At 44.9% G+C, this 25,967-nt stretch overlaps 1 protein-coding gene and 1 non-coding gene across 3 annotated transcripts in view; one reads left to right on the top strand and one right to left on the bottom strand.

Moving 5' to 3' along the window:
* The window catches only part of LOC124721577 (1-acyl-sn-glycerol-3-phosphate acyltransferase alpha-like), a 787,251-nt gene extending 762,280 nt beyond the window's left edge, over positions 1-24,971 (bottom strand). For both annotated transcript variants that reach the window (XR_007006350.1, XM_047246620.1), the window contains exon 1: positions 24,897-24,971. The gene's annotated coding sequence lies outside the window, so the exon portion shown is untranslated. The remainder of the gene's footprint in view (positions 1-24,896) is intronic.
* On the top strand, positions 15,137-15,211 carry Trnat-ugu. The gene has a single exon. It is a non-coding gene; the product is annotated as a tRNA-Thr (tRNA).
* Positions 24,972-25,967: the final 996 nt, after the last annotated feature.

Raw genomic sequence — 25,967 nt, 5'->3', positions numbered from 1 at the left:
CTGGCTGTTTCACAGGAAAGAGTCGAGATGGTTCAAATGGCTCTGAGCACTATGGGACTTAACATCTATGGTCATCAGTCCCCTAGAACTTAGAACTACTTAAACCTAACTAGCCTAAGGACAGCACACAACACCCAGTCATCCCTGACCCCGCCGGGAATCGAACCCGGGAACGCGGGCGCGGGAAGCGAGAACGCTACCGCACGACCACGAGCTGCGGACAAAGAGTCGAGACCTTAAAAGAAATTTATACTACTCACTCAGTGTTTGGATGGAGGATGCATGAGCTTATAATGTTTGTGAGTTACGGGGTCGTTGGGGGAGGGGGGGGGGGTGAGGCACACGGACTAGCATGAATCTAATCATTGTTGTTCAATTACATCGTGGCAAACTGGATACGAGAATTTATGTATTTATTCTTCCAGGAATTATAATGATGCAGGATTTGTCATCATAACACAATTAAAGTAAATAGTTCAGGTATAAATACACAAATAATATATAACTATTCTCTTATAAGGATAGGACTGGTGGTTGGCTATGGCCCTGATGAAGGAACCATCCTGCAATTGACCTGAAATTATTTACGCAAATAAAGGTGGCCGGACAGACAAAACTTCATCCTCCCGAAATTTGTTGTAGAGCCACGTTTGTTGGTTCCTACTGCATAATGTTCTCTGATTCACAAAATTGTCACCGGACAATTTATAATACAAAACGTAGTTCTGTACTTCACTAATCCAGCGGTTGCTGGTGTGTCCTGGTCAATGAAATGTGAATGGAATGATGCGTGTGACTTGAACATGAAATAGTGAGATTGTGTGAGGAGACAGTAGTATTCGTCATACTCATTGAGGTGACAGAAATCATGGGAAACCTTCTAATATCGTGCCGGACGTACTACTGCACGCAGAAGTGCAACAGTTCGACGTGACATGGGCTCAACAAGTCGTTTGAACTCCCCTGCAGAAATACTGAGTAACGCTGTCTCCGCAGCCATCCATAATTGCCAAAGTATTGCCGGTGCGGAATTTTGTGCATGAACTGACCACTCAAAAATGGCTCAAATGGCTCTGAGCACTATGAGACTTAACTTCTGAGGTCATTAGTCCCCTAGAACTTAGAACTGCTTAAACCTAACTAACCTAAGGACATCACACACATCCATGCCCGAGGCAGGATTCGAACCTGCGACCGTAGCGGTCTCGCGGTTCCAGACTGCAGCGCCTAGAACCGCACGGCCACTTCGGCCGGCCCACTCAATTACATCTCATAAACGTTCGGTAGGATACATGTCAGCCAATACCGGTGGCCAAATTATTCGCTCGAGTTGTCCAGAACGATCTTCAATCCAATCGCGAACGTTTGTGGTCCAGTGACATAATGCATTGTCATTCATAAAAATCCCATCACTGTTTGGGAAAATGAAGTCGATGAATGGCTACCATTTCCAGACAATGATCAGTTCAGATGGACCAGAAAACCCAGCCCATTCCATGTAAACACAGCCCACACCATTATGGAGCCACCATCAGCTTGCACAGTGCCATGTTGACAACTCGGGTTCATGTCTTCAAGGGGTCTGCGCCCCCCCTCCCCCAAACAAAAAAACTAGCTCTGAGCACCCCCTAGAACTTGAACTATTTAAACCGAACCAACCTAAGGACATCACACACATCCATACCCGCGGCAGGATTCGAACCTGTGACCGTAGCAGCAGCGTGGTTCCAGACTGAAGCGCCTAGAACCGCTCGGCCACCGTGGCTGGCGGTCTGTGCCCCAATTTCGCCCTACCATCAGCTCGTACCAACTGAAATCGGGAAAAATATGACTTTGTCACGGTTTTCCAGTCGTGCTATTACGAAAGGCACACGTGTCGATCGTCCGCTGTCATAGCCCATTAACGCCCAATTTCTCCGCACTGCCTTAGCGATACGTTCATAGTACGTCCAGCATTGATTTCTGCGGTTATTTCATTCATTATTACTGCCTGTTAGCACTGGCAACTCTGCGCAAACGTCGCTTCTCTCGGTCGCGAAGGCCTTCGGCCACTGCGTTGTCCGTGGTGAGAGGTAATGCCTGAAATTTGGCATTCTCGGCACACTCTAGAAACTGTGTGTCGGAATACTGAATTCGACAACGATTTGCGAAATGGAATGTCCCATGCATCTAGCTCTGACTGTCATTCCAAGTTCAGCCTCTTAATTCCCGTTGTGTGGTCACCATCACGGTGGACACCTTTTCACATGGATCACCTGAGTACAAATGGTAGCACCACCAATGCACTGCTCTTTTATACCGTGTTACGCAGTACGTCCGCCATCTGCGAATGTGCATACCGCTATCCCATGACTTTCCTCACCTCACTGTACTGGTGATAGATGTCTGACTGTGTAACTTATAATATTATCCATTTGCTGGATGCGACACAGCGACTGATATATTTTTATTAGTAATTATTATTTACAATCACCCACTTTAATAGCACCTAATACAATTAAACACATCGATTCAAGAGGCATCAACAAGTTGTTGACCCTCAGTTTGTGGCGTCCACAAAATAAAATAGCATATGCATTGAACAATGCGTCCTCGTCTTATGTAAATGGTTCACTTCACACACAGCAACAGCTCAGCATGCTGTGAGACACTTCTTCAGCTGTGGTAAAGAAGAGTGATCACTTGACTCTTTTTCTGATGTCCGGAAGTAGGTGTGAGCTGCTACGTGTGAGACATACTATGTGATCAAAAGTATCCGGACACCCCAAAAAGATAGGTTTTTCATATTAGATGCATTGTGCTCCCCCAACTGCCAGGTACTCCATATCAGCGACCACAGTAGTCATTAGACATAGTGAGAGAGCAGAATGCGGCGCTCTGCAGAATTCACATACTTCGAACGTCCTCAGGTGATTGGGTGTCACTTGTGTCATACGTCTATGTGCGAGATTTCCACACACAAACATCCCTAGGTCCACTATTTCCGATGTGATAGTGAAGTGGAAACGTGAAGGGACACGTACAGCACGAAGGCGTACAGGCTGACCTCGTCTGTTGACTGACAGAGACCACCGGCAGTTGAAGAGGGTCGTAATGTGTAATAGGCAGACACCTATCCAGACCATCACACGGTAATTCCAAACTGCATCAGGATCCACTATGACAGTTACGCGGGAGTTGAGAAGGATTTCATTGTCGAGGGGCTGCAAATAAGCCACGCATCACGCCGGTAAATTCCAAACGACGCCTCGCTTTGTGTAAGGAGTGTAAACATTGGACGATTGAACATTGGAAAAACGTTGTGTGGAGTGACAAATCACGGTACACAATGTGGCGATCCGATGGCAGGGTATGGGTATGGCGACTGCCCGGTGAACGTCATCTGCCAGCATGTGTAGTGCCAACAATAAATTCGGAGACGGTGGTGTTATGGTGTGGTCGTGTTTTCTTGGAAAGGGCTTGCACCCCTTGTTGTTTTGCGTGGCACTATCACAGCACAGGCCTAGAATGATGTTTTAAGCACCTTCTTGTTTCCCACTGATGAAGAGCAATTCGGGGATGGCGATTGCATCTTTCAACACGATCAAGCATCTGTTCATAATGTACAGCCTGCGGCGGAGTGTTTACACGCGAATAACATCCCTGTAATGGACTGCCCTGCACGGAATCATGACTTGAATCCTATAGCACACCTTGGGGATGTTTTGGAACGCCGGCTTCGTGCCAGGCCTCAGCGACCGACATCTATACCTCTCCTCAGTACAGGACTCCGTCAAGAATGGGCTGCCATTCCCCAAAAAACCTTCCAGCACCTGATTGAACGTTTACCTGCGAGAGTGGAAGCTGTCATCAAGGCTAAGGGTGGGCCAACACCATACTGATTTCCAGCACTACCGACGGAGGGCGCCACTAACTTTTAAGCAATTATCAGCAAAGGTGTCCGGATACTTTTGATCACATAATGTAGCAAGCCAAATACTTAGTTTTACACATGTGAAGACCGTAAAAAAAGACGCGATAGTAACCCCATCAGTTTCTTTCCTTATATTTATTTTCAAAGAATGGTTGGTTGTGGATTAACGTCTTTCGTTTTACCACCGATATAATGACGTCTAGCAAGTTACGGAGAGCACCTATCTTATCTTACTGTGCGTTCTAATACAAGAACAGAAGCTAAGATTAATTTCAAGGGCACAACATGGAGTCTGTGGTACATTTCAGACTTACGATGAACTTTCCCCGCCTCAGGAAAAAGCTTGGCGACTTTGGATCAATGTCAAAATGTTGAACCCTCATTATATCTATTTCTCGTGGTGACTGGTGTTATTCGAATCACTGATAGGCGCTTTGAAAGTTTGCGCTCGGAATAAAAACGGAGTCGCCAGTGGGCCAAGGTCTTTCGATACGATAGAACACCATCTACATGCGTGACTCAACAATTTTCACCGAAGTAGTTACTCCGCAGGAATCGCAGAAAATAACAGCCGTCGTTTTAAGCTCCGTCTCCAGAAATGCGACAGTGAGTCAAACCTCAGACGCCCAAGCACGTATTTAGCAGTGGTAACAATTAAAGAGTCCATTCTCCTCAGTCAGCCTGTAATACAAGCGATATTTACGGTTTTAGTTTGGGGAAACCAATGAAGAAATCAACATAAATTTTTGTGCCCATTATTTACTGACTCGTTGACAACATTTTCTGCTTTTTCTTTTTACAGAAATTCAGTCACCATGATGCCCCACTTCCAAGGGGTTTAAGTTGCTCTATCCACAATGAGGTGACTCCAAAACAATTTTCTTAATCAGTACGATACAGCACACGGAGCAGTAGCACAGTTTATTTTAAATTTGACAACATCATAAAGTGGCGGCCGTTTGAAACGATGTAGTTTTGCTGTATGCCTTTGGCCACTAATGGATAAATTAAAATGAAAAAGTTAGCCTATTATTCCTTGCGGACATATATTTCTTAAATTTGGCTCAATTACTCCACTGAAACGTTCGCAAGGAGTAATAGCCTAATTTTTTCATGCAAATTTATTCGTTATTTACAGCAAAAAATCTAACTAAAAACTGTGCTATTTCTCCGTGCACAATATCGTATAGATTAAGAAAATTGTTCTTTTTTTTAATTTCAGATAAGAATTGTAGACTGCAGGACTTCCGTCATGGACACACCTCAATTTGGAAAAATGGAAATTTGTGGTAAGTTCCTTTGGGACCAAACTGCTGAGATCATCGGTCCCTAGGCTTACACACTACCTAGTCTAACTTAAACTTACGCTACAGACAAACACACATACCCATGTCCGTGGAAGGACTCAAACCTCCGAAGGGGGGTTGGTTTGTTTAAAGGAGGGGGAGGGAGGGGGGGGGGGGAAGGGACCAAACTTCGAGGTCGTCGGTCTCTTGTTCTCGGTAAAATAATTACAGAAGGGAAAGAAGAAAAGAAAGGAGACGTATAGCACAATAACAGGAGAATGGAAGAAGCAGAAGAACGACAGAAGGAAAACCAAGAATACTATGGACAAAATAGGAAAACAAAACCAGAGAGAGAAGCAAGAAACAGGTAGAAAGGATAAAAACAAGAGTGCAGATCACCGTGGCTGTCCGACCACGAGAATAAAAAGAAAAAGCCGGCCATTCTGCGACACATTAAAACATCCAGCCTAAAAGCATTAGAGTGGAGAACACAAAGGGACAAAGAACATGCGAGAAAACTTATATAGAATGATCCACCGTCACGTATAAAACGAAAATCTAAATTAGCCGATGAGGCGTTGTCAGCTAGAATTAATGGCAACGAGTCCGGTTACTGCATAATCCGTCTCAGGGCGGCCAAAGAAGGACAGTTCATCAAGATATGGGCCACTGTCAGCCGGGCGCCGCACCGACACTGACGTGGGTCATCACGGCGCACCAGGTAGCCATGTGTCACCCAAGGGTGGCCTATGCGGAGCCGGCAGAGAACCACAGCGTACCTGCGAGAGGCCCGCGTGGAGATCTTCCATACATTCGTAGTCTCCTTAATGGCACGCTGTTTGTTTTGGATACTGAGGTTATGTTATTCCGTCTCCCAAAGCCGCAAAACCTTGCGGCGTAGTATTGAATGCAGGTCATTTGCAGAGAAGCCGATCTCCATAAGTGTTTTCCGCGTAGCCTGTTCGGCCAGCCTGTCGGCAAGTTCGTTGCCTGGGATTCCGACGTAGCCAGGGGTCCAGACATACACCAGTGAACGACTGGACCGTTCCAGGGCTTAGATGGACTCCTGGATGGTCGCTACTAAAGGATGACGAGGGTAGCACTGGTCGACACCTTGTAGGCTGCTCAAGGAGTCAGTACACGGAAGAAATGACTCCCCAGGGCATGAACGGATGTGCTCAAGAGCACGAGATATAGCCACCAGCTCGGCCGTGAAAACACTGCAGGCATCGGGAAAGGAATGCTGTTCAGTATCTCCTCCATGGGCATACGCGAAGTCGACGTGATCATCAGCCATCGACCCGTCGGTGTAAACCACTTCGTGGCCTCGGAACATGTCAAGAATCGAGAGGAAGTGGCAGCGGAGTGCCGCAGCCTTAACTGAGTTCTTAGGGTCACGTGAAAGGTCCAGGCGAAGCCGTGGCCTAGGTGTACACAATAGTGGTGGACGTGAATGGACATCGAGTATAGGTGGTAAAGGGAAGGACTCCAGTTCAGAAAAAATGGTTCGCACACGAACTGCAATTGGACGTCCTGACCTGCGCCGTCGATTTGGGAGATGAACAGTCGTGTGTGGGAAAAGGAGACGGTAATTCGGATGCGCAGGAGAAGTACAAAAGTGAGCAACGTAATTGGCCAGCAGTTGTGCACGCCTAACATGCAATGGAGGGACTCCGGCATCCACAAGGACGTTGGTCACCGGACTCATCCTAAAAGCTCCTGTCGCTAGGCAAACGCCACAGTGGTGCACTAGGTCGAGTAAACGCAACGCTGGCGGCGCCGCCGAACCATAAATCAGACCACCATACTCAAGGCGGGATTGAACAAGGGCTCTGTAGAGCTGCAGCAGCGTAGAGCTATCTGCACCCTAGTTGCTGTTGCTCAGGCAGCGGAGGGCATTGAGGTGCTGCCAGCACTTCCGCTTAAGCTGTCGAAGGTGAGGAAGCCAAGTCAATCGGGCCTCGAAAACCAGTCCTAAAAATCGATGTGTCTCCACTACAATGAGTGGATCGTCATTAAGGTAAAGTTCTGGTTCCGGATGAATGGTACGACGCCGACAGAAGTGCATAACACACGACTTTGCGGCCGACAACTGGAAACCGTGGTCTACAGCCCATGACTGCCCCTTGTGGATGGCTAGCTGTAGGTGTCTCTCAGCAACACCAATACTGGTGGAGCAGTACGAAATGCAGAAGTTGTCTGGATACAGAGAAGGTGAGACGGACGGCCACTAAAAACAGAGATACAGTCAATACAGATCTCTGCGGGACCTCATTCTCCTGCATATGTGGGGAACTATGTGAGGCACCAACTTGCACACGGAAAGTACGAAGCGACAGGAAATTTTGGATAAAAATCGGGAACGGGCCTCGGAGACCCCACTTGTATAATGTGCCAAAGACATGATGTCGCTAGGTGGTGTATGCGCTTTTCGTAAATAAAAAAAGACGGCAACCAGGTGTTGGCGTCTGGATAAGGCTGTTCGGATGGCAGACTCGAGGGACACAAGATTGTCAGTGGTAGAGTGATCCTGGGGGAAGCCGCCCTGACATGGAGCCAGTAGGCCACCTGACTCTAGGATCCAACCCAACTGCCAAAACACTATACGTTCTAGCAGCTTACAAAGAACGTTGGTTAGGCTGATGGGCCGATAGCTATCCACATCAAGCGGGTTTTTACCAGGTTTGGTCACCGAAATGATGGTGCTCTCACGCCATTGCGATGGAAAGACGCCATCGCAGCATATCCAGTTGAAGATGACGAGGAGATGTCGCCTGTAGTCAGATGAGAGATGTTTAATCATCTGACTGTGTATCTGATCTGGCCCAGGAGCAGTGTTGGGGCCATGTGCAAGGGCACTGAGGATCTCCCACTATGTAAATGGGGCGTTATAGGATTCACTGGGGCGTGCAGTGAACGAGAGGACTTTCCCTTCCAGCCGCTGTTTGAGAGTGCGAAAGGCTGGGGGTAATTCTCTGATGCAGAGGCTCGAGCATAGTGCTCAGCAAAGAGCTCGGAAATCGCGATTGCGTCGGTAGATAACACGCCATTTATGTTAACACCGGGAACACCTGTTGGGGTCTGGTACCTGAAAACGCATCTGATCCTTGCCCAGACTTGGGAAGGTGACGTATGGCACCCAATGGTCCTGACGTATGTCTCCCAACACTCCTGCTTCCGTCGTTTGAAAAGTTGGCGAATGTGGGGCACAGAGCCGTTTAAAGGCTATGAAATGCTCTAGGGAAGGGTGCCGCTTATGCCACTGTAGAGCTCGCCGACGCTCCTTAATTGCTTCAGCGACCTCCGGCGACCACCAAGGGACTGCATTCCGCCAGGAGTACACTAAAGAGCGAGGGATCGCGTTTTCTGCTGCAGAAAGGATTGTTGTAGTCACCTACTCAACCATCACATCGATGTTCCCGTGTAGGGGAGATTCAACGGTGACTTCAGAGATGTACGTTTAAAGCCAATTCGGGCAGGCGACCGTGTGCCTGACGCCGGGGCAGTGACAGGAAGATGGAGAAGTGGTCTTTACCAAACAGGTCATCATGTACTCTCCAGTGGATAGATCGGAGAAGTCCTGGGCTGCAAATTCATAAATCAATGGCCGAGTAACTACCATGAGACATACTGAAATGTGTGGCGGCCCCAGTATTTAAGAGGCAGAGGTCGAACTGAGACAGTAAAGTTTCGACATCTTTGCCTCAGCCAGTAAGCACGGTGCCACCCCACAAGGGGTTATGAGCGTAAAAATCTCCCAAAAGTAGGAAAAGTTTAGGAAGTTGATCAATCAGTGCAGCTAATACTTTCAGGGGTACTGCACCATCTGGAGGAAAACATACATTGCAGATAGTTATTTCCTGCGTCGTCCTTATTCTGACTGCCACAGCTTCAAGAGTGCCATCAAGGGGCACAGTTTCACTACAGACCGAGTTTAGGACACGAACAAAAACTCCACCTGACACTCGATTACAGTCGCTACGGTTCTTGTAATATCCCTTATAGCCGCAGAGAGCAGGGGGTCCACACTGCCAAAAACCAGGTTTTCTGGAAGGCAATGGAGAAATCAGGTGTAAAGCTTAACGCTTGCCATGGCTCAACCAGGCAGTGGAAAAAACCGCCGCAATTCCACTGGAGGAAGACGTCATCGTGAGGCTGGAAAGGCATGGAACAATTCAATGAGGCAGTTTACGCCTCAGGGTCACCTGCTGCCACCGACTTATTGTCTGAGCAGCCTATATCCATTGTGTCTGAGGGTCTGGCGACATCTAGGTCCTCAGTGGACCCCAGACTCTCCACCTCATCTGCAGACACAGAGCTTGTAAGTAGCGGTAGTGTGGGTGCCACTGCAATGCCGTTGGCCTTGGGGATCTTCTTTTTGGATTTCTTTCACTGCTCCTTGGGTTTCCCTGGCTGGGAGGACTTCACTGATTCAGTCTCCGGGACCGAGGATGAACGTGAAGGCCTACAACCAGCTACTTTTGGGGTCTTCAGAATCTGGTGGGTGCCATCTTTCCAACTAGCAGAAACCTGGGAAGGGTTTGACCCAAGGGACCCCTTCCTAGGGAGAGGAGGCGAAGAATGCTTACGTTTATCCGGCTCAGAAGTGGGGACTGATATCCCCGATGGTTGGGGGGGGGGGGGGGGTTGCTCCCAACGTAGGTGGTGCAGGAGCAACAGGAAGGGAACTGCCCCATCAAGGGGGCAGTTGTAGTCTTCTGGCTCTGAGAGGTGACTGGGTTGGTGGTGCTGTTGTAGTGGCGGCATTCAAATTTCCTCTTAGCCTCAGTGTAGGTCAGTCGGTCCAGGGTCTTGTGCTCCACGATTTTTCTTTCTTTCTGGATAATCCTGCAGTCTGGCGAACAAGGCAAATGGTGCTCTCTGCAGTTGACACAGATGGGAGGGGGCACATGGAGTATTGGGATGTGATGGGCGTCTGCAATCTCGACATGTGACACTGGAAGTACAGTGGGAAGACATATGGTCGAACTTCCAGCATTTAAAGCACTGCATTGGGGGAGGGCTATAGGGCTTCACATCACAGCGGTAGACAATCACCTTGACCTTCTCGAGTAATGTACCATCCTCGAAGGCCAAGATGAAGGCACCGGTGGCAACCTGATTATCCCTTGGACCCCAGTGGAGTCGCGGAACGAAATGTACACATCGCCACTCTAAATTGGCGTGCAGCTCATCGTCAGACTGCAAAAGAAAGGCCCTGAGAAATATGATACCCTGGACCATATTTAAGCTCTTATGCAGCGTGATGGTTACAGAAACTTCCCCCAGCTTGTCACAAGCGAGTAACGCCTGTGACTGGGCAGAGGATGCTGTTTTGACCAAGACTGGCTCAGATCTCATCTTGAACAAGCCCTCCACCTCCCCAAACTTGTCCTCTAAATGCTCAACAAAAAACTGAGGCTTCATTGTCATGAAAGTTTCCCATCAGCCCTCAAACATACAAGGTACCGTGGTGAATTAGAGTCACTGCTATCCTTAGCTTGACGTTCCTTCCACGGTGTGTCCAGAGAGGATAACAATTTGGCGTCGTATTTCTGTGCGCTGAATTGAACCCGTGAACGCTTAGAGACTGCTGGCGTTTGACAACCAGCAAGACGTGATGTACTACGCTTCATCGCGTGTCATCCACCCTGATGCCACCCACTCTGACTAGGGGCCCTCCCCACGGGCGCCACCCAGCCGCAGCAAAGGCCACCTGGCAGGAAGTCCCAATGCCCCTGGGTGATGGGCATCTATTCCTTGGCATATGTGGGGAGTTAAGGACGCAGGCAGCAGCAGGGCGATCCCTGTGTGGGCAGGGGGCTAGAACCAACAGGGTACATGGCGGCCCCACCACAACTGACTGGCTACCGTACTGGTTATCAGGTGCAACCAAGCAAGTAAATCCATTATCACCGTCAGCGTAGATAATGACACTGCACAGTTGATGGAAAAATACGCACCCAGGAGGGTGACCTCTTCCAACAGTTTGAGTATGAGCAGAAGTGCAGATCCACGTCGACGAAGGAGGCAATAGGTCGCAGCACATGATGAACACGATGCACCATGTAAGGCACCCTTCCCCAATTGGCTCGATCTTCGGGAAAATTTTGAAAAATGGAGGTCAAACCGTACAGGGGACCATCACATAAAGGCCGAAATGTGAGAGACTCCTTTTAGTACCTCTTACGACAGGGAGGAATACCTCGGGCCTATTCTAACTCCCGGACCAGCAGGAAATCCGACGGGGGGATCCGCGGGAACCGTGGCAAGGCGCTTGAGACCACGCAGCTACCCCGCGCGGCTCCTCATTTTGGTCAGAGCCACTTCAGCGCCCTTGATAGGGGGCCCTTACGGATAACTGATTTACTTTAAAAAAATTATAAAATGTTATCTAAGAATCAATACATAATGTGCAAAATTATTTACGCTGATTGCTTCATAACTTTTTCCAAAAGAAAGCGGTAAAAAGCTTTTATTTTATAGGCTGGCCTAGGAGAATGGTCCCTTGAATAGGCCGAGGCTGCTAAGGCGGCTAAATATAAAGAGGAGTGGTTTTCGCTGAGTTAAGCCGAATAACGTGGCCAATCTTCTGGCGTACACAAGTAATTTTTTAATTCCATTGCCACTGAATAAGGAGACCGACTTAGTTTTTTTTTACTTTATTTTTTTTTATGGAGCTACTTACTTTTCCCTATTGCGTTGGAAACAACCTTTGAAGAGAACTCTGTGATATTTGTTAAAGTGTTAATCAGATTATAGATGATGAGGATGATGATGATGATGATTGGTTTGTGGGACGCTCAACTGCGCGGTTATCAGCGCCCGTACAAATTCCCATACTTTGATCAGTTCAAACCCGCGACTTTCATGAGTGATAATGAAATTATGAGGACAACACAAACACTCAGTCATCTCGAGGCAGGCGAAACTCCCTGACCCCATCGGGAATCGAAACCGGGGCCCCGTGCTCGGGAAGCGAGAACGCGACCGCGAGTTGCGGACAGATTACAGCTCTGTAAACCACTGCTCTTCTGACACACAAACATTAGCCTTACGTTGCCAAATGTAAGCAAACACGTAATCTGGTGTGTTTATTGATAAGACTGTTATATCAAGTACTCAAAACGTTAACCTAGAGCATTGTTATAAGCTGTAAATCGACCCTGGTAGAGAATAATGCAAAGTGAATTTCATCTTGACTTCCCCAACACAGGACCGCGTTGTGCTGAATTTCGTGTCATAAGAGCCTTCGCAGTTTCCTTGTAGACCTCTTGTTTTAATTTTCCAAACAAATGGAAAAATGGCTCAAATGGCTCTGAGCACTATGGGACTCAACATCTGAGGTCATAAGTCCACTAGAACTTAGAACTACTTAAACCTAACCAACCTAAGGACATCACACACATCCATGCCCGGGGCAGGATTCGAACCTGCGACCGTAGCGGCCGCGCGGTTCCAGACTGAAGCGCCTAGAACCGATCGGCCACACCGGCCGGCCAAACAAATAGAAACCCAGCAAAAATGAACAGCAGTTGATGAGAGAAACACAACTAACAGTTTAATAGCATCAACACAAGATCCACATGTAACTACGAGGCATCTTGAATGTTTTAGTGGAATCAAAAGGAGTTGTCTGTAAATACTATATACCGTCTCATTTCATCCTTTCCACATTTCGCTCTATCAACAGCCTCACTGCTAGCACATTCAAAAGTGATTTATTTACGTCGAACGCTGTCAACAAAAACTCTAGAGATGCAGCGCTTCTGTGCAAGATTTTGTGTGCGGACGAAGAATCATTTAAGAATCGTGGTCATATCAATCTATGCAACACACAGTACTCTTAAGTTAAAAATCCACGCTGGTTGAGACAAGTGGGTAAAACCATGACCAAAAGTATCTACAGTTCCTAACTGATATGCTGCCGTAGTTATTGCAAGTTATCTCACTGGACAAAAGGCAGGTCATGTGGTGCATAAGGCAATTAATATGGTACCATCTTTTACTTATGTCCTCCAATTCCGCACCCATAATTACACAGAACTTCATAACACAACATTTGGAGACCTGGTGAGGCTGCGAGCCATTTCGTGTTTCCTGCACGTACGAACTAACGAGCTCCAGATTGATGTGGTATGAAGTTGTATAAGATTACAAAAAAAAAAAAACTGAATTATTTTTTAAAAGTTATGCATTTTCACACTGTTTACAAAACAACCTTATCCCCTTCAAAATACTCTCCATTACAACTAACACATTTGTCCCATCGGTGCTTCCACTATTTTTGTAGTCATCTCTAGAAATGGCTCACCTGACAGCTCCTTCCTCGTTTTGTTCTGGTTTTCGTCAATGGTCTCAAATCGGTGTCCTTTCATGCCCATTTTCATGGGTGGAAACAAAAAGTTGCACGCAGCCACGTCAGGCGAGGAAGGTGCGTGGGGCAGCCGAACCGTGCCATTTTTAGCCAAAAATCTTCTAACATATGGCAGTGTGTGCAGGTGCGAGGAACAAATTCGGCAGCAACCATTTCATTCCCAAATCGTCCGTTAAAATTCGCTAAACCAGGCTGGAAAACAACCCCCTATTCTCCGACAGTTGATCAGTGAGTGTAGGCTTTCTTAGCGAATTTCATATATGAAGTCATCACGAGCTGTCAGCCGAGTAGCGTCGTCGTCTCGTAGCAACGTTTCGATGGAATGCGTCTCCATCATCTTCGCCTGAAGATCCATGGCCAAGGCAGGATTCGAACCTGCGACCGTTAAGGTCGCGCGGTTCCAGACTGAAGTGCCTAGAACCGCTCGGCCACAGCGGCCGGCACTCGGCTGACAACCCGTGTAGACTTCATATATAAAAATAGTTGATCAGTTGTCTGTCGACGGAATTTGAGCACAAACTGTCGAATTTTTCAATATTTTCGTCGATTCGGGCAGTTGATGGACGTTCAGAACATGTCGCCATTTTTAAATCAAGCAAACCATTCGTACACTTGAGTTTTTCCCATAGCTTCACATTGGTAATCTGTTCTCTGCAGCATTTTTACCGAGTGGAATACAAATTTTCACAGCTGCAAGTTGTTCACTTAAACTTGCCATCATCAGAAACGAAACAAGAACAAAACAGCGGTAGCAAAAAACAGTCAGTGCAGATGACCAGAACAAGCCAGGTCGACAACACAGGCGGCACTGAACTGGCAATGAGTTAAGCTGCACATGCCTAGCGGCAGAAATTCGTACTACACAAGCTCCACAAACGGCAATGTTATTCCGGTTTTTATTTGTGTTCCCCCTCGTATCTGCGCGGAACTGGAGAACATCCGTCATGTTGGTACCACATGCATTGCGTTATGCAGCACATGAACTGCCCTTTGTCCAGTGAGATGTCTTCCAATAACTACGGAAGCTTATCATTTAAGAAATTTGGATATGTGTGACTATTTCGAGTCCCATCAATTCACCAGGGAGCGATGGGGCGGTTCCTGAACACCAAGCACCTCCGTTAACACCCCAAGGCAGTTTGTTATCCACTTATCTCAGCGTGGATTTTTAACTGACGAGTGCAGTGTGTTGTGAAGGCTGATTTGCCCATGATTTTTAAATGATACGTCGTCCGTACACAAAATCTTGCGCAAAACGCTGCATTACTACATGCTTACATCAGATTTTTTTTGTGGACAGCATTCGGAGAAAATAAATAGTTATATATGAAGATAGTAACTGTTCCCGAAAGAACAGGTACCATTGATGACCGTGCAACTTCTCTAAAATAAATGATAATTAATTGAAACCCTCAGCTGCCGAGAGGTGTTGTCGATATACCTCGATGGGGACAGCTGAAAGTGTGTGCCCCGACCGGGACTCGAACCCGGGATATCCTACTTACATGGCAGACGCTCTATCCATCTGATCCACCGAGGCCAGTTGCGCTATTCATCTGTGTCTTCGGTGGCTCAGATGGATAGAGCGTCTGCCATGTAAGCAGGAGATCCCGGGTTCGAATCCCGGTCGGGGCGCACACTATCAGCTGTCCCCATCGAGGTATATCGACAACACCTTTCGGCAGCTGAGGGTTTCAATTAATTATCATTTGTTCTAGAGAAGCTGCACCGTCATTAACGGTATCTGTTCTTTCGGGAACAGTTACTATTTTCATATACATTTAAAGGCTACCCTGCCATTGACCATTGTCTGTGCGAATGCGCAGAGGTTACCCGAACTCTTACGGTAATCGTCACATTAGTTGGAGCGAGTAATGAGTGGATGGGCAAATATCTATTAGGATGGGAATGTGGGTCTCACGGGGAGCGTGCAAGGGCTAAGTCCCTGTAGTCGCGCTATTCATTTGTGTCCTCGGTGGCTCAGATGGATCGCGCTTCTGCCATGTAAGCAGGAAATCCCGGGTTCGAGTCCCGGTCGGGGCACACATTTTCAGCTGTCCCCATCAAGGTATATCAACAACACCTGTCGGCAGCTGACGGTTTCAATTAATTATAATTTAAAATAAATAGCTTTTGTATGTCTTTGCAGTGAGGCTGTCGATGGAGCGAAATACAGAAAGAATGAGATGCGTTGGAATGTAGTATCTGCAGACCACTACTTTGATCCCACTCTAACAGTCAAGCTGCCTCGTAGTGACTTGTGAATCTTATGTTGGCTATATTAAATTGTTAGATGCGTTTATCTCATCGACTGCTGTTGTTCTGTGCTTGAATATTTTGCTTCACACCTACAGTTACTCGAAATTTTTCTAAAATGTTTACAAAGAGCGATGTTGCAGGTTTGGTACGATTAGGATAGGTTGCAGCGTGCCGCACGTTGTGTTTTGCCGACATTCGCCATTTCGAAAACCGTATACGTTTTTGTACTGCCACGCATACTGTAAAGGCCTGAATAGCTCCACGACCACTTTGTCTGATCATTACAACAACGGAGCATTGACTGACCGATTTCAAGGGCACAGGCAAACACCATACCTGAGTCACGTGTTTGCTTACATTTGGCACAGTAGATCAAATAATTGTGGGACCTCTACTTCTGAGTCCATCTCTAATGACCTCGATGACGTTAAACTCTGATATTCCTTCCTTTTTTTCTGCTCTTGATGACGAAAAGTGTTTTGGGGCCCTGTTATTTTTTACTGATCCAGTTTCAACCATAGTATTTTGTTGAAGTCCTCTTCTAAGTCTCTGTCTAGTGCCGTAAAATGAATCGGTTTCATAATTCGAAAACTATAAATGCTAGAATTTACTTGCTTAAGTAAAGAAATTTGCCACACTGTCCACTTGTTCTAGATATATTTGGGGTGCCTCGCCTTGGCTGCTTCACCTGTATCATGAAACCAGCTTATTTCGAGCCTGAATGACATTTTATTGCCCATCATTGTGACCACATGCTTTCTCACTGGGTATCTGTGCCGTTAACATCACAGCCACCCGATGATTGCTATCTGAATGGACTAAATTTGCCTGCAAGACACAAAGCATTCAAAGGTGTGCATTTGTAACTTACAATCTTCGATGCTTTCTCTCACAAGAAGTCATGGCATTTGGTGCGTATATGACTGTAAAAAGGGGAGAAACTGCTTAAACAGTTGGAAGGTATATTCAGAAAAAAATGTTTCAGCGTTACACACTAGGCAATCTAAAACTACTTTGTAATTGTGGCGGCACCATTCGTCTGATTATTCATTCCTTCGGAGTAAATTTACCGAACTGTCTCAGATATTAGCAACTAATTAGTGTGTACTTTAATGTTTTACTATTTTTCACTCCAAACGAACAATTATGTTAGCCGATGCCCAATTTTGAGTCGCGATTGGAAAATAGTAACGCCAGTATGACATGCAACGATCAATAGCTGCAGCTTGAAAAGTTTGCGTCCACACACATTTAAGAGGCTAGCATGTCTGTAGTGAAGGGCACATACTCTCCGCAGGTTATTTTCGATGTGTGACGGAGGTTATTACGCAAAATACGCTACTAATCTGAAATCTTAATTTCTATGAGAGCACTGAGAGAAGATTCAATAGATTAGGAAGTAATTTTGGCGACAGATTTAAAGAGAAAAAATTAGTTTTGGTCTTTCGCCAAGTCAGCAAATGGATCATAGTCATCTACAATCACTCGGTTAACATGTTGGACCGAAAAATGAAGGAGAAGTCCGAAATACGACATTCGATATTCCTAAATTATTTCCCTGCGGATGATAGTATTACAATTTCTCCCTTGAATAATCACACGAACAACGAAATGACACATGAAGGACTGCGGGAGATATAAACAACTGAAATCGCGTAACAGTGAAAAGGCCGCTGAATATGATGAGATATATGTGCGGTTCTATCTCAATTACGTGAAATAGCTTGCGCCCCTTCCAGCTGCAGTTCATGGTAGGTACGTGGAGGAACGACTGGAAAAGGGGGCCGGCCGCTGTGGCCCAGCGGTTCTAGGCACTACAGTCTGGAACAGAGCGACCGCTACGGTCGCAGGTTCGAATCGTGCCTCGGGCATGGATGTGTGTGATGTCCTTAGGTTAGTTAGGTTTAAGAAGTTCTAAGTTCTAGGGGACTTATGAGCTCAGAAGTTAAGTCTCATAGTGCTCAGAGCCATTCGGACCATTTGGAAAAGGGGCATGATATTCCCGTTCTCAAAAAATGTTCAAATGTGTGTGAAATCTTATGGGATTTAACTGCTAAGGTCATCAGTCCCTAAGCTTACACACTACTTAATCTAAATTATCCTAAGGACAAAAACACACACACACACACACACACACACACACACACACACGCCCGAGGGAGGACTCGAACCTCCGCCGGGACCAGTCGCACAGTCCATGACTGCAGCGCATAAGATCGCTCGGATAATCCCGCGCGGCTTCCCGTTCTCCTGAAGGGTCTTCGGATGCCTATATTACAGACGTCAGTGTCTTCGAACAAGTTGTATTCTCGTATTCTGTTACTTTTTTGGACAACGAACATCTGCAGGAATCAAGTATCCCACACACAGCGATCCACCGAAACTCAACTCGCTCTGTTCGCGCAGATCTGCAAGGCAGCAAACACCGGCGCCCAGGCTAATGCCAACTTCCTTGTCTTCCAGAAGGAATGCGATGAAACTCTGCCCTGTCACCTAGTGAACAAAATATGAACTTAAGGAATATCAGGCTAGCTTTGAGACTCGATTCAGGATTTCATAATATGATGCCTGCGGATGATGATGATGTACTATACAGACAAGTCGCAACGCCAGAAAATTACAGTGAAATGTAATAACCCCTGCAGAGGTTCGGTGATTTGTGCAGACACAGGCAGTTGATCTTCGGAAATTTAACATATTGTGTATAAATAAGAGGAAAGACCCGTTGTTCTACTATCCTATTGCCAATAATAACAGTAAAATATTTGGAATAACTGTCACTGGCGACGTAAAATAGAACGAAGAAATACAAACAGTTCGAAAAAAAAATTACAGGTCGTGAATTTGTTGGAGAATCGTCAGAAAAAGTAAGTGCCTCATAAATCAGGTAACTTACAAAACGATCGTAGAACGAATTTTTGGGTATTGCTCATCAATGTGGGTGCTTCAGTGGGTGTAATCAAATATAAGAGACCGAGAACATCCAAAGAAATGTGGCACGGTTGATCACGGATCCGTTTCGTTTAGTAAGCTCGATCGTTTCGGAGATGCTCGTCGAACTCCACTGGTTGACGCGACAACAGAGGTGTCGTATTACGGAGAAGGCTGCTATTAAAATTCGAAGAGTGTACATTCCAAGGACAGTCAGGCAACACATCGCCTCACACATGCACTCCACTTCGCGCACAATTCAATACCCTGTGACGCTGAAGCACTTCATTACTCTCATAACGTTTCTCCAAAAATTAACGTACATGGCCACTTTTCCCCCTGTCAAACAGTAAAGCAAATGTCACCATCTTTTCGCAGTTATGCATCTTTCCATTTTCATTTCCTCACCAGTCATGACACTTTCTTTTCCACTACTTTCATTGTGTTTTATCATGTTACTCTTCCACCCTTGCTTCTCAGGTCTACTTCTGCTAGCGCTCGCAGTTTAAATGTCTTCCTGTAATATCTACATCTACATATCCTCTGCTAGCCACCAAGCGGTGTGTGGCGGAGGGCACTATTCGCGACAAAGTCATATCCCCCTTCCCTTTGTTCCACTCGCGGATCGTGCGAGGAAAAACGACTGTCTGAACGCCTCAGTACGAGCTCTAGTTTCCCTTATCTTCGAATGGTGATCAGTGCGCGATTTGAAAGTTGATGGTAATAATATATGCTCTCCATTCTCGGCGAAGATCGGATTTTGGAATTTAGTGAGCAGCCCCTTCCGTTTAGTGCGTCGTTTATCTGCAAGTGTGTCCCACGTCAAACTTTCTATGAGATTTGTTAACGCTCTCGAGATGGCTAAATGTTCCAGTCACGAATCTTGCCTCTCTACTTTGGACCTTCTCAGTCTCTTGAATCAGACCCAACAGGTAAGAGTCCCATACAGACGAACAATACTCTGACTGGACGAACTAACGCATTGTAAGCAATTTCCTTTATTGAAGGACTGCATCACTTCAGGATTCTACAAATAAACCGCAATCTAGAGTTCGCCTTACCCGTTACTTGTGTATTTGCTGTTGTATTTATCATGAACGAACGCAAAATAATGTTCTTTCCTGCACTACATGTTGTATTCTACATTGGATATAACTTATATCATGATTCTGTAATGTATTTTTTTGTTAATACATACAGTACCTAGTTATACGTAAGAGAGGACCTGATGACCCTGATCTTGCCGCGTTAAATCCATACACTTAATAAAAATGGAAGAACGCAGGTATATTCCACAACTCCTCCTAAACTAGTGCGTCAGTTTCAACTAGACGTGCCACACACATCACTGTCTGGGAAGAAGCACTGTGGAATAAGAAAAACCTACCTACCAAAAGAGGAGGGAGTGGAGATGAAACAGAAATGTAGCCCAAGACGCACAAATACCTCGACTTTATTCACTCAGTATTTGAGAATTAGGGCACTTAGTGACTTGCAACAAACTTTACACGTAATTTCAAACCCTTACAAAACTTTTTCTCGCTGGCAATCCCCACAAAATGATGAAAGGAATAAGTTTATAGGTTACTACATTTTCGCTCTTCATGCAATAATACTGCTGCATCAAGCACGATGTTTTAATTTATTACTTCTTTACTACTAAGTGCATTCGCGACACATTTCGCAGACAGTATTCACTTATAAAAATGATTGTACTTGCAAAATTATATTGCCGTCATAAACACTGAGAGTCGTGAAAAACTGCTGCATCGTGCATGACGTTTATAACTTGTTTTCTTCTTTACTTCTAACTCTATTCGTAACACATTTCGCAGGGAGTATCCATGTACGCCGCTGAATGTACTTACAAAATTATATCGTTGTATGACACATAGCTCAGGAGGTGTGATGTCAAAATCTTTGAGCTGCATGAAAACGAAACTGCAGAGCGAATTTCGATAGAGATATGGGAGAAGTATGTTACATATACCTAAAACGTGGGAAAAGCCATGGGTAAAAAGCTCCTCCTAAAAGACTTGGTATACATACCACTTACTATTTGGAAGGAAATTGAGGGGTAAAAACCAGAAACCTGCCACAGGGATGGTGGTGATAACGTGCAGAGAAAAGGGGGGAGGCGGAGATGAACAGAGAGAAGCAAATGACTAACACAACTTGTGTGCGTTGATTGAGTAATGTTCAATAACTATAAATTTATTCACTGGCATTACCGGTTTTCTTTAAGCCTTTTTAACTTCAATTTCGGTATTTTTCTCATGTGTTTTCGTATCCATTCATTTTGACGCCGAAAAGAACGGGCGAAGTCCTGCACAGTTCTATGTATTCTATAATGAATTCTTTTTTTCACACCTCAACTCACCTTCTAACCAATAAAATAAAAAAGATATCAGGGAGGATACGAGAAGTAATTGCTATTGACTTTCAATTACGCGCCGACTCGGCATTCGCTTGCAGAACTCTACCAAAACCATGCTAAACTGTGACCTCAGCATCCATAATTCAAATCCATCGTGTTTGCAGTCTTCATCTCCGCGTCCGTAAACGGGCCTTAGAGAATAATAACGAGAAATGGTGTAAGCTGATGCCAAATGTCACTGGATTCAGCAAATTTAGTTTGCGAGTGCACAGGCAGAATATAATGTGTAAACACCTCACGTCACCAGTGGAGCGCAGCACACTCGACATTTATGTTAAATCAGTAGGAGTAATCCATTAAATTACAGGCCCATATCGTTAACGTCGATATGCAGCAGGATTTTAGAACATATATTGTGTTCGAACATTATGAATTACCTCGAAGGAAACGGTCTATTGACACACTGTCAACATGGGTTTAGAACATTGTTCCTGTGAAACACAACTTGCTATTTATTCACATGAGGTGCTGAGTGCTATTGTCAAGGGATTTCAGATCGATTCCGTATTCCTGGATTTCCGGAAGGCTTTTGACACTGTACCAAACAAGCGGCTCGTAGTAAAATTGCGTGCTTATGGAATATCGTCTTAGTTATGTGACTGGATTTGCGATTTCCTGTCAGAGAGGTCACAGTTCGTAGTAACTGACGGAAAGTCATCGAGTAAAACAAATGTGATTTCTGGCGTTCCCCAAGGTAGTGTTATAGGCCCTTTGCTGTTCCTTATCTGTATAAACGATTTGGGAGACAATCTGAGCAGCCGTCTTCGGTTGTTTGCAGATGAAGCTGTCGTTTATCGACTAATAAAGTCATCAGAAGATCAAAACAAACTGCAAAACGATTTAGAAAAAATATCGGAATGGTGCGAAAAGTGGCAGTTGACCCTAAATAACGAAAAGTGTGAGGTCATCCACATCAGTGCTAAAAGGAACTTGTTAAACTTCGGTTGCACGATAAATCAGTCTAATCTAAAAGCCGTAAATTCAACTAAATACTTAGGTATTACAATTACGAACAACTTAAATTGGAAAGAACTCATAGAAAATGTTGTGGGGAAGGCTAACCAAAGACTGCGTTTTATTGGCAGGACATTTAGAAAATGTAACAGATCTACTAAGGCGACTGCGTACACTACGCTTGTCCGTCCTCTTTTAGAATACTGCTGCGTGGTGTGGGATCCTTAGCAGGTAGGACTGACGGAGTACATCGAAAAGTTCAAAGAAAGGCAGCACTTTTTGTATTATCGCGAAACATGAGGGAGAGTGTCACAGAAATGATACAGGATTTGGGCTGGAAATCATTAAAAGAAAGGCGTTTTTCGTTGCGGCGGAATCTTCTCACGAAATTCCGATCACCAACTTTCTCCTCCGAATGCGAAAATATTTTGTTGACACCGACCTACATAGGGCGGAACGATCACCACGATAAAATAAGGGAAATCAGAGCTCGTACGGAAAGATATAGGTGTTCATTCTTTCCGCGCGCTATACGTGATTGGAATAATAGATAATTGTGAATGTGGTTCGATGAACCCTCTGCCAGGCACTTAAACGTGATTTGCAGAGTATCGATGTAGAAGTAGATTCTGGAGGTTCCCACACCCTAGGCTAGATGCATTGAGTTACAAGCATTTTGTAATAACTTATCACTTATTTACTTACATACACAGTAAAATGTCACTAAAAAAGTAAACATAAATGTTTATATACAAGGTATTACTACGAGTATCCATTTCCCATCTATGGAGCAGCAGCACTGCCAACTGCCAATAATAGGTGCTGGATTACAATACACCTTCAAGAAATTGTTGTGTAAATTCCTAATTAATTACATATCAAAAAATGTCGTATTTATGTTAATATATTGTGTCCGGTAGAGCAAATAACTGCTTGTACACTTCCTCAATCTGGATGCGCTGGGAACACCATAATAGTTCCTGTAGCTAGCAAGAACTTACTGTTAAAGTACATTGTTGTTATCAAAAACTCGATGTACTATCTGTTTCTCAAATTGCTGATAACCAATAATGAGGTCCTATAATTGGGAGATTTTCCTGTTACATCGAAAAACTCCGTTTCCTTAATGATACACTGACGGCAACACTGCAGCAATCTTCATTTGGTAAATTACATTACATACTGAAAGTGGACTCAGATTCACTGCCTGGTGAATCATTGCCATGACGTACCGTACAGCGGAAATGTAAAATTGCTGTTCGACAACAAATTCCAGTTCTCTTTAGACTTTAACGCTGCATGAAATGCACGACAAAGCAAAGGAATAGCATGCTGCCCACTACAATGATTTCTACATATTTCACACTTCATGTGTTGCGCTCACAGTGCCATCTCTGGTTGACAAAGTTCCCACGCCCCTTAGCAAACCACTTACAAGTAGTGATACGTCCCAGACATATTACGCATATAACCAGGTGCTAACAAATGAAACGCCAACTTAGGTTTCTCTACGATCACGTATTAGGTTGAATCCCCTGATTTGGAAAAAGTATAGTTTAGTGATGCATGTAAGCAACGGTGTGAACATCAATTATTTTCTGTTATTTCCGTCTTAAGCGTACTGCAATTTACGTCTGTTCAACGCCATAAGCGTTTCGCTTCTGTTCGTAAAGCAGTGCGTGTTCTGAAAATACAGAACACATAATGCGTTTCTACACTCTGCTATTTATAGATTAAAAACAATTTTCGCGTTTCAATTTGGTGTACAATTTACTTACAGTGTCTGTCGCTCTGTTTTACATGTTTACAATTTGACACATATTCCTTGATGTTAGCAAAGGCCTTTGCGATTTTTTTATTTTTAAGAACCTGCAAATTCACAAAAAAATGTAGGTTAAAAAAAACGCAAAATCGCGAAGGGTAAAAGTAAAACCAAGTTTTTTCGATTCCAACATATAACAACGAAGGAAAAACGTGTCTACCTCAAAATATTTAAAAGAGAGCAATAAACATTAAGGAAATTGTACACTGTTTTTCATTTATAAGTAGCAGAATGTAACAGCATGTATTTACAGAAAGACTACTGCTGATGCTTTGTAAACAAAAGGGGAAAGCATGTGATGTAAAACACACTCAAATGAAGTGTGCTTAAGATAAAAAGAAAAAAAAATAACTGTTGTACAACAGATACCGCGGAAGATTGTTATGGAATCATAAAATGGTGTGAAGCTTGCATTTTTCATAACTGATATAGGATATATGCACTTAAAATGCAAAGTAATACTCGTCAAAGATTTGTTTATCATACAGCTTTCCTGAATATACGCTGCAGTTTTAATTACTTATAAAAAAAAAGCTATAACTTAAATTGAAGCCCTTTTTTGTATGCACATTCATTATGTTCATAACCCATAATGAAATTGTCAGTTTCCAACCTAACCCAGACCTCGGGCTACGCCATAGATCGGACTGTCACAACAAACAAGATTTTGAAAGTGAGCGGTGGCGGCGTGGGGGGGGGGGGGGGGGCACTATCACACTCTCACTGTGGAACTTACACTACTATACCGAATTTTTTTTTAATGGCTTTGTTATCCAATTGATAGACGATAATGCACTAGGGTAGTCATCCCTCGAATGTAAAATGGGTGATTTGATTTTATTGACAGCGTTTTGCGATCACAAATAAATTGGAACTCGAGATTGTCGCCAGAGAGGGAAAGCGCTGCGAGTACTTACGCGTGGCGAAGGGGACCAGGCAGAGAGCAGCAACGTCGCCTCCACGACCTTCCCGTAGCGAGCGCAGCGCGGTACTGCCTCAGAGGCGCGCCTCCCTCGCGACGAACCTCCGCCGCGCATGCGCAACAGCTAGTAAACAAAGCTGTCGCGGGCGCTCCCAGGCCGTGCCTTACCGGACGCTGGACGTTCTCGGTCGCAGATTCGGTTCGGATTGCTCCACAAGTGGCAGAGGAAACTACTAGAATGGGCTGTAGGTATCATGCGCAGCTGTGCTGAGGGTCGTGGTGTCACTGCTGACTCTCTCGCCTCATCGCATCGCATTGTAGCTAATAAGCACACCACGTACACATTTTAAACTCATGCAAATTACAAATACGTTTAACAAATATATAAAATATTGTTTGTTTCCTAAAAGTTATCTAGGCTATTTTTCCTGTGGTCAGCGAAATGATAGCACATAGCCTTCGACGGGACGTCAACGCCTTTCACCAACTCGGGGGGCGCTACTTTTATTTGCTGTGAGAACAGGCTGACATAGGCTTAGATCATTTATACCTGTGGTACGGAGAAAACCCAATAATGCCATTCTAAACTCTTTGAACAGAAATTTTAAATTTTCAAATTTTACTTCTCAGTATTATTTATACACTGCGTACAAATATGTTATTATTCGACCACAATAGCATTGCACTTGGGAGTGAGGGCGTTCCGGTCGACTTGGCGCGAGTTTCTATCGCGATATATCACTAGGACATCTTGAATTATTTGACAGTATATGCGCAACTGCCTTGAAATCATTCACAGTGCGATTTGCTTTTCTTAGTTACCACTGTACTTGTTTATTGTAACGTCACAGCGCGTTACCGATAAAGGCCATGGGGGCAAAGTGCAATAATAGCGCTGTCCGTCAGTACCACATTGTTTGTTTTCGTAGTTAATGTTTCCCCTACTTGTAGTTTCTTCATTAGTTGGTAAGATTTACGTGTAAAATCTATTTTACTTCTTTAAAGTAACTTCGCTTTTGTGCCCGAATTTTTCTCTCATTGTCGGCCACGGTGGTCGAGCGGTTCT

Source organism: Schistocerca piceifrons, chromosome X (genome assembly GCF_021461385.2).
Source record: "Schistocerca piceifrons isolate TAMUIC-IGC-003096 chromosome X, iqSchPice1.1, whole genome shotgun sequence".
NCBI classification, from domain to species: Eukaryota; Metazoa; Arthropoda; class Insecta; order Orthoptera; family Acrididae; genus Schistocerca; species Schistocerca piceifrons.
This window is presented reverse-complemented; position numbering and strand designations above follow the sequence as displayed.